This window comes from Chanodichthys erythropterus, chromosome 21, assembly GCF_024489055.1.
Source record: "Chanodichthys erythropterus isolate Z2021 chromosome 21, ASM2448905v1, whole genome shotgun sequence".
Classification (NCBI taxonomy): domain Eukaryota; kingdom Metazoa; phylum Chordata; class Actinopteri; order Cypriniformes; family Xenocyprididae; genus Chanodichthys; species Chanodichthys erythropterus.
The window spans coordinates 8,138,775-8,152,500 of record NC_090241.1 but is presented as its reverse complement, the minus strand read 5'-3'; positions in this window follow the sequence as shown (position 1 = coordinate 8,152,500).

Below are 13,726 nucleotides of genomic sequence, written 5' to 3'. Positions count from 1 at the left end.
TACATTACCGTTCACAAGCTTGTCAGTAAGTTTGTTTTAATCTTTTTAAAAGAAGTCTCTTTTGCTCAGGAAAGATGAAAAAAGTTGCATGAACTCAAAATTTCATTGTAGTAAGCTAAACTTTATATGATTGAGTTGAGTTGCAGCAGATTTCTAATTCCCAGCATGCTTTGCATCAGACTGTATAAATAAATGTTGAAATTAAGTGTTATTTTGTGCTTTTGCACAAGATTAACATAGGGAGACATAAGTTAGTGTTTAATGTTGTGTTGTGTTGGGAGTTTCAGGGGTTATGTTAGTTTTGTAGGGTTACCAAGACCATATATACTGTATGTTGTTTAAATATATATACATGCAAGTATATAATGACAGTCTCTTTGATAGTTAAAATAGCATGTGTTATTTGCTATCAAAACTTTAACCAAAATCTGAATGTAATATTTATGTAAATGAACTGTATGTCATTAACATTATGATGACTGGGGCGTTAGCGAACATATTCCGGTGACGTGATTGTTAATGAGAGACACCTGTGCACCACACTGGCCTTGCTCCGCTTCCACAGCTCTTGGCCCCGCGCCACTTGTCACAATAATTTTAAGTTCTACTAACTTAAAAAATGGGTTACTTTACTTAAATATTTTGAGGTAATACGTTTCCTCAAATGTTTTGAGTATTCTGAACTTATTGAGTTTTACAGTACATTTTTAGGACGTACATGATGTCAAGAAGCGACTAACATCTGGTATATATATATATACACACACACACATCCCGGTGCCTATTGTCGTTTATGAATCACCATGACACCCTACGTCAAACCAATCATGCCAAAATCTGGCTGATATTTTTTTTTATTGTGAAAATGTAAATGTTTATCCGTTGTTGTCATTTTTTCTGTGTTAAAGAGCATCTTTAATTTAGCCCAGTTGAAAAGTCCATCCTCACAGTATATCACAACACCATGGAAACTAGTCCACAAGGTCAAGAAACAGAGGTAGAGAGAGTGGAAAAACCCCTGCAAATGTGAGAGAAAGAGAAAACATAACAAGCAGCTGTCAGTTGTGGGCGCTTCACTCCTGACAGCCTCTCTTCTGAACGGTTCTTATCAGCTGGGCTTTTTTTCTGTGAAGCCGAGAGTTTTTCAGCCTTCTGACAGTGCTTACAGACCAACAGGACTCGTCAGGTTTGTGTGTGTGTGTGTGTGTGTGTGAACAGCATGACGTGTGTGAGTGTGTGCTGTCTCCGGCAGACGCCTCAGATCAGCAGGCTGTCCTTACTGCGTGTGTGACAGGAGAGCCGGCCTGATCAATACACACTCCTGGTACCGAACACCCCTCACCCAGAGCCCCCCTCAGCCTGGCCTGCCCTGGTCTTAATGATACTTGGCCTCCTTATGCCCTGCGGCCAGAGACCCCGAATAACCCCCCACCTCACACACACATACAGAAAACAAACACACTGAAGGGATAGTGGATAAACTCACTTGTTTTTCTCCTTGTGCAGATATTTCTTTACAGGAAGCAGTTTTGTACCAAGGCAAGATGTATGTTTATTATTCAAATTATCACAATTATTGTCTAATATAACAGATATGACATCTATCTATCTATCTATCTATCTATCTATCTATCTATCTATCTATCTATCTATCTATCTATCTATCTATCTATCTATCTATCTATCTATCTATCTATCTATCTACAGCATCCATCCATCATTATATTGTTAATTTGATCATTCTATCTTTCATTTGATCTATCTATCCATCCATCCATCCATCCATCCATCGTTATATCTATCTATCTATCTATCTATCTATCTATCTATCTATCTATCTATCTATCTATCTATCTATCTATCTATCTATCTATCTATCTATCTATCTATCTATCTATCTATCTATCTACAGCATCCATCCATCATTATATTGTTCATTTGATCATTCTATCTTTAATTTTATCTATCTATCTATCTATCTATCTATCTATCTATCTATCTATCTATCTATCTATCTATCTATCTATCTATCTATCTATCTATCTATCTATCTATCTATCTATCTATCTATCTATCTATCTATCTATCTATCTATCTATCCATCATTATATTGTTCATTTGATCATTCTATCTTTAATTTTATCTATCTATCCATCCATCCATCCATCCATCGTTATATCTATCTATCTATCTATCTATCTATCTATCTATCTATCTATCTATCTATCTATCTATCTATCTATCTATCTATCTACAGCATCCATCCATCATTATATTGTTCATTTGATCATACTATCTTTAATTTTATCTATCTATCTATCTATCTATCTATCTATCTATCTATCTATCTATCTATCTATCTATCTATCTATCTATCTATCTACAGCATCCATCCATCATTATATTGTTCATTTGATCATTCTATCTTTAATTTTATCTATCTATCCATCCATCCATCCATCCATCGTTATATCTATCTATCTATCTATCTATCTATCTATCTATCTATCTATCTATCTATCTATCTATCTATCTATCTACAGCATCCATCCATCATTATATTGTTCATTTGATCATACTATCTTTAATTTTATCTATCTATCTATCTATCTATCTATCTATCTATCTATCTATCTATCTATCTATCTATCTATCTATCTATCTATCTATCTATCTATCTATCTATCTATCTATCTATCTATCTACAGCATCCATCCATCATTATATTGTTCATTTGATCATTCTATCTTTAATTTTATCTATCTATCCATCCATCCATCCATCCATCGTTATATCTATCTATCTATCTATCTATCTATCTATCTATCTATCTATCTATCTACAGCATCCATCCATCATTATATTGTTCATTTGATCATTCTATCTTTAATTTTATCTATCTATCTATCTATCTATCTATCTATCTATCTATCTATCTATCTATCTACAGCATCCATCCATCATTATATTGTTCATTTGATCATTCTATCTTTAATTTTATCTATCTATCTATCTATCTATCTATCTATCTATCTATCTATCTATCTATCTATCTATCTATCTATCTATCTACAGCATCCATCCATCATTATATTGTTCATTTGATCATACTATCTTTAATTGTATCTATCTATCTATCTATCTATCTATCTATCTATCTATCTATCTATCTATCTATCTATCTATCTATCTATCTATCTACAGCATCCATCCATCATTATATTGTTCATTTGATCATTCTATCTTTAATTTTATCTATCTATCCATCCATCCATCCATCCATCGTTATATCTATCTATCTATCTATCTATCTATCTATCTATCTATCTATCTATCTATCTATCTATCTATCTATCTATCTATCTATCTATCTATCTATCTATCTATCTATCTATCTATCTATCTATCATTGTCTAACACCTGTCTAACATTCATCATCCAGCATTCAGCATCCATCCATCCATGTAAACATTTTGATAATTATCACACATACAAATGTTGTGACCATATTACTTGAGAGACTAGAAAATAGTTGTTTGTTTGTTTGTTTGTTTTTATTATTTGTCATACTGCAAGATCATTTACAGTTTTTCTCAGTCGCTTTGGTGTACAGTACAGTAAAGTACAGTAAAGTTACACATTACTGCATTTAGTGAGTTACAGTTTTTCTCAGTCGCTTTGGTGCATTTCTCACATCACTATTTACATTTGCATAACAGTTAATGCAGTTCTCAAAACAATTAGTACAAACTGCAAAACCTAGTTGATAACCTGCAAAAGCATGTCACTTGCTCAAAATGGATAAGTCATTCCTCAAAAGCAAGTATTTATGTCAATGAAAGTGTCAGTGTCATCAAGATGAAAAGTCCTGACACCATTGTTTATGAACAAGATAGTCAAATGGCTTTGTCATGTTTTCATTATGACAGTTTACTCTGTCAATGTTTTCCAATGCAAAAAAAGTCAGATCTTGGTGACACTACCTGAAAATGCTCAAGACAGCACTATATACTATTTGCACAGCCATTTGAAAAGTACAGTAAAGTTACACATTACTGCATTTAGTGAGTTAACAAGACACTGAATGTATGTATGTTTCACATTTTTTCTGCATATGCTCTTTGCAATTCTAATTTGTTCACAGCATTGTGCAAAAGAAAAAATACACCCTTATTTGCAACAAACATAAACTCGAGTAGAGCTGTGCACAACTGTAAACAATATTGCAGTACATATGGCAAATCTTTACTGTAACACTACTGTACACTACAATACACTAAATGTGTGATGCAGTGAAGATGTACGTCTAAATGTAAAATGTACAGTGAGTTCTTGTCCCACGGCAAGCTTCATGCATGACACGATGACAGTAGTGCAGTGCAGATTGTTTAGTGCTGAATTACTGTCCATTTATGCACACCTGTTTTCCCAACGAAATGTTTGAATAATTGAATTTACGGTGGTTCTCCCAACATTTATCTGCACCCTTCGACCAGCCTCAGCCATTGTGAGGCCGTGATTGACAACATGATCCACAATTGTAGCCCTGATTTCATCAGGGATCTGCCTATGTACTTGGCCTCTTCTTCCCCTTCCTCCCCGCACCTTTACCCCTCTTCTACGAGGCTGACCTTCCATTTCTGTGTCACAGTATTGTAGAAATCGTACACCTGCTTGGTTCATATATGCTTGTAAAGTGGGAGTTTATGGGATTCACCTCTGACAGTGATTGTAGAGAAGTGGCTTATCATTGGTTGCAACTAATGCTTCACACACCCCTTCTCATCAGTGAAAGTTGAGATTCACTTGAGAGAAATTGTTCAATTTAGGAGACATTTTCAGGAAAAAAAGATTTAAAAAAATGTGTAAAATTTGCTTGACAGATTTTGACAACTAGTTCAACATTTTTGTATGTAATGACTCAAGCAATGAAATGAGGACTATTAGTTTTATATGGAATGACTATCAGCATTCACAAGTATAGTTAATTTTGACTGACATGACAAAAGCAAATGATAATGTTATAAAACAGCAGAGAGTTGTATGAAAGCAATTGATGCATGTCCAAAAGCATTTGCAATTTGTTCGAAGGAATGAGAAACTGCTACTATGGTGTGCACAAATGACTAAATGTTGTGGAGGTTGAACTAACTGTTGTGCAAATGTAAATAGTGATGTGAGAAATGCACCAAAGCAACTGAGAAAAACTGTAAAGTAAACTAATGAAGAATGGTGACCAGTGACCAACTAGAAACAAATTGTGACCAGACAAACCACCTCAAATAAATGTTATTATATATTTATACATTCACCTTAAAAAAGTACAGTATCAATTATCCATTTCCATCCAGCTATCTGTGACTGATAGACAAATACATATGAATATATGCATAGACCCATTATTCCAGAGGGTGATTTTAAAAATTGGTCCCCTGGTTCAAATTCTGCACAGAAAGTCCACAAATTCAACATAGAGCGTCAAAAACACTGTGTGACATTTCAGTTCAAAGCCTTGTTCTTTCCTCTGGTTCAGAATGGATTGTTATCGCACACAGTAACCCACCCTGTGATAATTATCGTCAATAATTTATGCAGGCGGGCAGTAGATGGTGTTTTTTAAATGGGGTTGCTGTCTGCAGTCGTGCTCTGGCTGCTCCTGCTCATTTAGCTGGCTTTAATGTGCCATCTACCATTATCTATATGAGTCTGCTGTGCTTGTTTTTCACCGCCGTAGTTTTGTGCAAAGGGGCCTGTTTTTCTCCCCTCTCTCTCTCCCTCCTTTCCCTCCCTCCTTTCTCTCAGACTCTCTCTGGCTTCATTTTTTTTTTCTTCTTTTTTTCTCTCTTTTGTGTTTTTCCTCTTTGTGTTTCCATGTCACCCTTGTTACTTCACGGTCCCTCTTTTTCCCCTCACATTCTCTGTTTAACCTTTTTTACACATAAAGCTATATATATTTAAAAAACTGTATTATGGTTTTACCATGTTTCTTATACCATGATAATTCTTCATACTTTCTAAGGCTGTAGAGATTAAAGCGTTAGTTCACCCAAAAATGAAATTTCTGTCATTAATTACTCACCCTCATGACGTTCCACACCTGGAAGACCATCGTTCATCTTCAGAACACACATTAAAGGTGCCCTCGAATTAAAATTTTTATTTATATTGGCATAGTTGAATAACAAGAGTTCAGTACATGGAAAAGACATACAGTGAGTCTCAAACTCCATTGTTTCCTCCTTCTTATATAAATCTCATTTGTTTAAAAGACTTCCGGAAAACACTCGGATCTCAACATAACACCGACTGTTACGTAACAGTCGGGATCCTTAATATGTATGACCCCAATATTTGCATAATGCCAGCCCATTCGACGCATTAGACAAGGAAAGGCAGTATTAACAGCTGGATCTGTGCACAGACTAGGTAAGCCAGCAAGAACAACAGCGAAAAATGGCAGATGGAGCAATAATAACTGACATGATCCATGATATCATGATACTTTTAGTGATATTTGTAAATTGTCTTTCTATATGTTTCGTTAGCATGTTGCTAATGTACTGTTAAATGAGGTTAAAGTTACCATCGTTTCTTACTGTATTCACGGAGACGAGAGTCGTTGCTATTTTCATTTTTAAACACTTGCAGTCTGTATAATGCAACTTCTTTCTTTATAAATCTCTCCAACAGTGTAGAATTAGCCGTTAGCCACATAGCACAGCCTGAAACTCACACAAATCAAACGTAACCATCTAAATAAATACTTTACTCACATAATTTGAAGCATGCATACAGCATGTATGACGAACATCTTGTAAAGATCCATTTGAGGGTTATATTAGCTGTGTAAACTTTGTTTATGCTATGTATATAGTCGAGAGCTGGTGGGGCAGAGGGAACGCATCTCTTAAAGGGGCCGTGCTGAAAAAATCAGTGCATAGTTAATGATGCCCCAAAATAGGCAGCTAAAAAAATGAATTAAAAAAAATCTATGGGGTATTTTGAGCTGAAACTTCACAGACACATTCAGGGGACACCTAGGACTTTTATTACATCTTGTAAAAAAACAATCTAGGGCACCTTTAAGATATTTTTGATGAAATCAGAGGGTTTCTGAACCACAGATAGGAAGCAACGTCAGTGCACCTTTTGAGGTCCAGAAAGGTATTAAAGACATCTTTAAAATAGTCAACGTGACTGCAGTGGTTCAACCTTAATGTTATGAAGCGATGAGAATACCTTTTGTGCGCAAAAACAAAACAAAAATAACAACTTTATTCAAAAAGTTTTTCTCTCCCCTGTCAATCTCCTACGCTGATCACGTAGTGAACGCAGTGCAGCGCTTCCGTGTTTAAATCCAATTGCCGGCTCAGTATTGGGCAACGCTCGTCGCTTCATAACATTAAGGTTGAACCACTGTAGTCACATGGACTATTTTAACAACGTCTTTACTACCTTTCTGGGCCTCAAAATGTGCAATGATGTTGCTGCCTATGTGTGGTTCAGAAACCCTCATTTTTCATCAAAATATCATAATTTGTGTTCTGAATCTTAATGGTTTGGAACAACATGAGGGTGAGTAATTAATGACAGAAATTTCATTTTTGGGTTAACTAACCCTTTAAATGAAAGTTTATTTTAGACAGAAAATCACTGATCAAAATCACAGATTTCATTAATGAATCGCATAAATCAAATAAATAAATAACCATCCTACTGAGTATCTTTGTTGGGTTTGATTTTCAGTAAAAAAAATTATATCTATATTTAAGATGCATTATCTTAAAAAAGGTTATGCAATTTTTATTTATTTTTTTTGGCAGTGCACTATAAAAAATGACGGTGATTTTAACAGTAAAAGACTGTGAAAATGCTGCGGTGAAAACTGTCAATTGGTTTACAGAAAGTTTCAATACTATATACGGCGAATAGCTGAAATAGATCTAACGGTACATTTAAAGTAATTTTTCGGTAAAATACCGTTAAATTCACAGTTTTTGGAAGTGAAAAATAACAATTCATTGTCAAATTTACAGTGAAAAAACGTAAATTGACATTCCCACAATTCCCTGTGCGACACTTCACATTTGATATATTTTCGTTGAAATAACTCTGTTTCTTCTTAGTTTTTCTCATTGTGTTCTAATCAGTTATGTGCATTAGGGTTTTATGTTACATCTAATGTTGTTAAATTAATGTTTATTGCATTTTTAAAATTTCATGCATGTTACCATGATGGTGTTTAGTCTGTGTGTGTGAATATTAGTCCTGTATATTAGTATTGTCCTCCTCAGCTTGTGGAAAAGCTGCTTGTGATGAACTTTGATTCATCATGTGACTCTTATCACCACTGTGTTTGGTGACTGTCAGTGTATTATAAAAGTACAAAACAGATATTAGTACTTCATTAGGTATATCAGTTAATGAAATACGTTATTTTAACGTAAATTTAACAGATTTTTTTTTTTGCGTTGCTACTGTATTTTTTACGGTAAAGTACTGGCAACCACAGCTGCCGTTTTTTTACCGTAAATTTTACTGGGACTTTTTTTACAGTGTGTGTTATGATCAGCCGATGCAAATGTCAAAATGGTCAAATATTGACCAATTAATCCGCCTGGTTAACATATTTGTCTGTCGCTTATCTGGAGCAATTGCTTGTTTAGTCTTTAGTCTTGTTTAGTCTATTCAGTTATTGTTTGCCTTTAGATGCATTAAACGTGGGATGTCTTTATATGCTTGTGGGCTGACACACACATATACAGTTGTTAGACTGATAAATTGATGGTTGTTGGTGCACTTACCTCAACCGAGCTGTTTTCTGCTCAGATCTCTAGTGGTGTTTGTCTGTTTCGGGTGTTCAGGCGAATGCGTTCGTCTTGTTTCCTGTGTTCTGCGTTTGATGTCTGCTGTAACGGTTTCTCTTCATGAACGTGTAGGCCCTTTCAGGCAAAGCGGTGATAAAGAAGGAGTGATGGTGGACAAGAAGGCTGTTTTTGAGCTGAAATGAGGCCGAATACTGTCAGAGGGTTTGCTGGCTTTCACTCTTGAGATGTGCTGAGGTTCCTGTTGTCTGGAATCGCAGTCAGCCCGGGCAAAACGAGAGCGATTCTGCCAGCTTGCTGCACGCTTTGTGCTGACAAAGCCTTTTTATGACAAAAGACACAAATTTTTTAGCTGCCTAAGAGAAGCGTTAGCTGGAGGGAACGTGTGTTTGTGTTGGAGAAATGGAGGGAAAGCAAGACAGAAGGAGAGAGGCAGAACATGAAAGCTTGTTTTCCTGCGTAAACCCACCAGTTGCACATCAGACGGTATTAACGCGAGAGACGTTTTCCTAAAAGAGAAGATGTACGGTGTGCTTTCAGGCCTTTTTGTTGTCATTTAAATTAGGGGCTCTTCAAATCTCACCGTTTGTTGGAGCAGAAGTTCTAAGCGAACTCGAGGTTTCATACGGCCTGACATTTCTCTTCCTGTCTCCCTCTCTCTCACCCATGAAAGAGGCGCTCTCGGATCGTTTTGCCTTCCTTTGGCACAATGAAAGTTCAGGGTCAGCATTGACTGAAAATGATACACTCTCCCAGGGGAATCTGTGCACTTTCCAAAATGTAAATCGCACCTCAGAAAAGAAGCACGCTCATTTATGTGTGTGTAAGCGTGCGAGTGTGTGCTCGTCGGCTCCCCTGCTGTTCTCTAAGCTAGCGCTGCTCACCTTTAAACAGCACAACAATAATCAATGGGCCGTTATTAATGATAAAAGTCATTTATGTACACAGTTCTGGCCTCCCGCAGGGCTCGATACGACTTTGTAGTTGTGGAGAAGCATTTGTGCTTGATCTGTGCTCTGTATTGGATTCTTCAGCAGGGCAGCCAGTCTGACTGCGGTCCTCTCCAGAGCACCGGCGAGGCTATCGGCTCAATCGCACAGCGGATTGATCCAACCTTTCAGAAAATATGGATGTGCTCCATGCCAAATGAATTCAGCAGGACGGCTGTAATATGGACGTATCTTTGCTTCAACTGTAGTGAACTGAAAATCACTGAGGCAAAATGCTTGATTGTATTGACTGGAAACGTTGATGGTCTCCCGTTCCTCTCAAATGCACGGGACGTTTGGTTCCTAACAGGAGAGAAATGGATTATCGGTATCGGGGGAGTTAAATCTCCTTTCTCTGAAAATATTAATGGGTTCCAAATCGCACGCTTGGAGAGCTTAAGAAATATTAAATGTAGGGATGTTAAACTATTAGATTTGTTCAAAAACATACTACCAAACTATTTAAGGCAATTAGCGATTAGAAGGCAATCCCAGAATGCATTGCGATTAGCGTATCCAAGAAAAGTGTCATTCAGTACTGAAAAATATGGGGTAAAATATCAACACTTTTATTCAAATATTGTGTTTTTCGTTAAATTCAATTATTTTGTATCTAGATTAGCAACACCAAAATCATTTGGAGTCAGTTATAAGTTACAAATGATAAAGACTATTCCAGAAAAAAGATTTTTTTAAAGAAATTAACAGACTTTTATTCAGCAAGGGTGCATCAAATTAATCAAAGTGACAAAGACATTCATAATGTTAGAAAACATTTCAATTGAATGCTGTTCTTTTCATTGAGTAATTAAAAAAAATGTAGCATAGTTTCCACAAAAATATTAAGCAGCACAACAAATTTCAACATTGATAATAATAAGAAATGTTTCTTGAACATATTAAAATGATTTCTGGAGGATTGTGTGATACTGAAGGCAAAATTCAGCTTTGCCATAAATTAATAAATTACATTTTAAATATATGAAAATAGAAAACAGTTATTTTAATTTAAGTAATATTACTGTAATAAATTACTGTATTTTTATCAAATACATGCAGCCTTGGTGAGCATAAGAAACTTCTTTCAAAAACATTACAAAATCATACTTACCCTAACGTTTTGAACAATATATTTCACTTAATACTATTTGTTCTTATTAAAAATGTAATATTGCATGTTATGTATTTTTTTAAACTTGTTTAGTCTCTAAAATATGTTGAAATAAATTGTGAGCTGAATCTTGAATATGCCATTTGCACAGATCACTCATCTGTGAAGCTGACTTAAACAAATTACACACAAGCCCGGGACGTAGTTTGTGAATATAGAGCAAGTCATGTGATCCACAGGCCTAGTGGTAGAACTAATCAACCAGTTTGTACAACCCCTATTGTGTACATGGCATATAAATGAAAAAAAGAGAAAGAGAGACACTGAAAGGAAATTACACTGGCTGAGCATAAATCATATTAATTATAAGGCAACACCATATTAAGAACTCATGGAGGGAAAATGAAATGATCAAGGCTCATCTCTTGCTGGAGTTAATGAAAATACTAATTACCTGATGATAAACTGAGAGTACAGAGAGGAGGGGAGAAAGGGAGCGCATTTGTAGTAATCAAGAGCTAATAAAGTTTCCATTTTATGCTGAGTCATTCTGTTTGACTGGTTAATTGAGCAACACTGCACAGATGATATTGGTCAATTACATCCCAGAATCTGATGACTCAAACTGTACCATGCTCAATTATTTGTTACTTATGGATAATTTTGATCCTGGATGCTAATTACAGTGATTATACCATGGGTAAAGAGTGATATTACTGTCCTGAAACTTCCTTAATCAGAGTAACGTCACTGTAACATGCAGCCTGTTGCATTTAAAGAGCAACGGGAACAGCAATATTATAAATAAACTAACATTCAGTAAATAATAATATTCAGAACAGTTGACGTTACACAACATAATTGGCAGATTCAAACTAAATGTGTCATGTACACTACTATTCAAAAGTTTTTAATGAGTTTAAAGATTTTTTTAATGTTTTTTGAAATCTATTCTGCTCACCACGGGTGCATTTATTTGATCAAAAGTAAAAACAGTAATACTGTGAAATATTATTACAATTTAAAATAACTGTTCTATTAAAAAATACATTAAAATGTAATATATTCCTGTGATCAAAGCTGAATTTCATCGTTACTCCAGTATTCAGTGTCAAAAAAATTAAACAAATTTAATACAGTTCTCCATTGAAACAGTAATAGACCATAAAAACAATGCATTCTGGGTAATATTTATTGCTTTAAGAAAAGAGGCCTATAGACTTCTTTCTTGAAAACGTCAAATAATATTAAACAGAATGCATTGTAATACACAGAAGTAATATACTGTAAAAAAAAAAATTCTGGATAATATGACCTGGCTTTTAATGCGGTCGACTCGGGTTAGAATTCGCCTTTTGCCGAGCTCACATTTATTTTCAGTAGAAATTAAAATAATGTTCTAAAAGTGGAAATAAACTGTGAACAAGTGTTTAATAATATTAAAAGTGTTTATTGGGTGGGGTTAGGGGAAGGTGTAGGGAGGGTTTTTATTCTCCCATGAAGGCAGCATCCATTTAATAATTGTAATAAATAGTAATTAGATGCTATATATTGATATATATGATATATATTGATAGATGCTATTTACTCTTATTGCAAAGAAAGAACTGATACTTTTACATGGTGTAAATAGAATCTTTTCACCTAGTGTATATAGCACATTGCTAAGAAAATTATTCTATTGTCACTTAAATAGCATCTATCGCTAAGAAAATATGCTATTAGCCACTGCCAATAATATTACCCAGAATGTACTGTTTTACGACAAATTGCAATGCAAGTTTCAATGGAAAACATTTTTGTGTAAATTTCGTTTTTTTTTTTTATTGTGATGACCCTTCAGAAATCATTCTAATATGCTGATTTGCTGCTCAAGAAACATTTCTTATTATTATAATCAATGTTGAAAACACTTATGCTGCCTAATATTTTAAAATGCATCAACATTTTACAATAGTTTCACGCATGATTCATGAAGTCTGCTTTATAACAAGTTTTTCAGTGAGCAATACTGGATGGTTTTAGTGCAATTGATAAGATGGTAAGTTTTTCTAGTCGCTGCCTTTAATCTAGAAATACACTGAACTCCACGACACACACACACACACAGACACCTAGTTCATCCCTGCAATCATCACAGGAACCTTCTCATGCTGTCTTTGTTTAATTTGCAGTTAATATCAGATTTTGCCCCCATTGATTTCCTTTCTGTGTTTTCGCTCTAAATAATTCAGTGACATTCTTCACCTCTCTGTCTCTGTATGTCTCTTCCTCTCTTTCTCTCTCTCTGTCTCTCTCTCTCTCTGTATAGTCATTTAATGCTCAATAAGTGGGTTAAAATTGGACAATGGTGGATGGGACCATTTTGACTTGTGGCGGTGTGGATTTTGTCCCCTAGAGAAGGTACGTGAATGGGGGTGTCAGGGGCAGTAATATGGGGGAGCTGTGTAAATTTAGACAGACGACAGAGCACCACAGTCAATCAGAGCAATCAAGACATACATCAATAGTGGTTTCCCCTGTTTGAGCAATGGATAATGGACAGAGAACAGAGAGAGAGAGAGAATATAGTGAGGCTGAAGTCAACGACTTCACACAACAAACAGTGGTGCTCTAAAACTCTTTGTTAATCCCAATGTATTCAACAAAATATTCCCGGTTAAAGAAGCTACGGTATTTTACTGTAAAATTACATAAAATGTCCCATTAGATCTAGTACAATTTTTCACCATAATTAATCAATTAAAAGGTTTTTACCATAATTCGGATCATTTTATACAGTGTAGCGCATGTCAGACGGC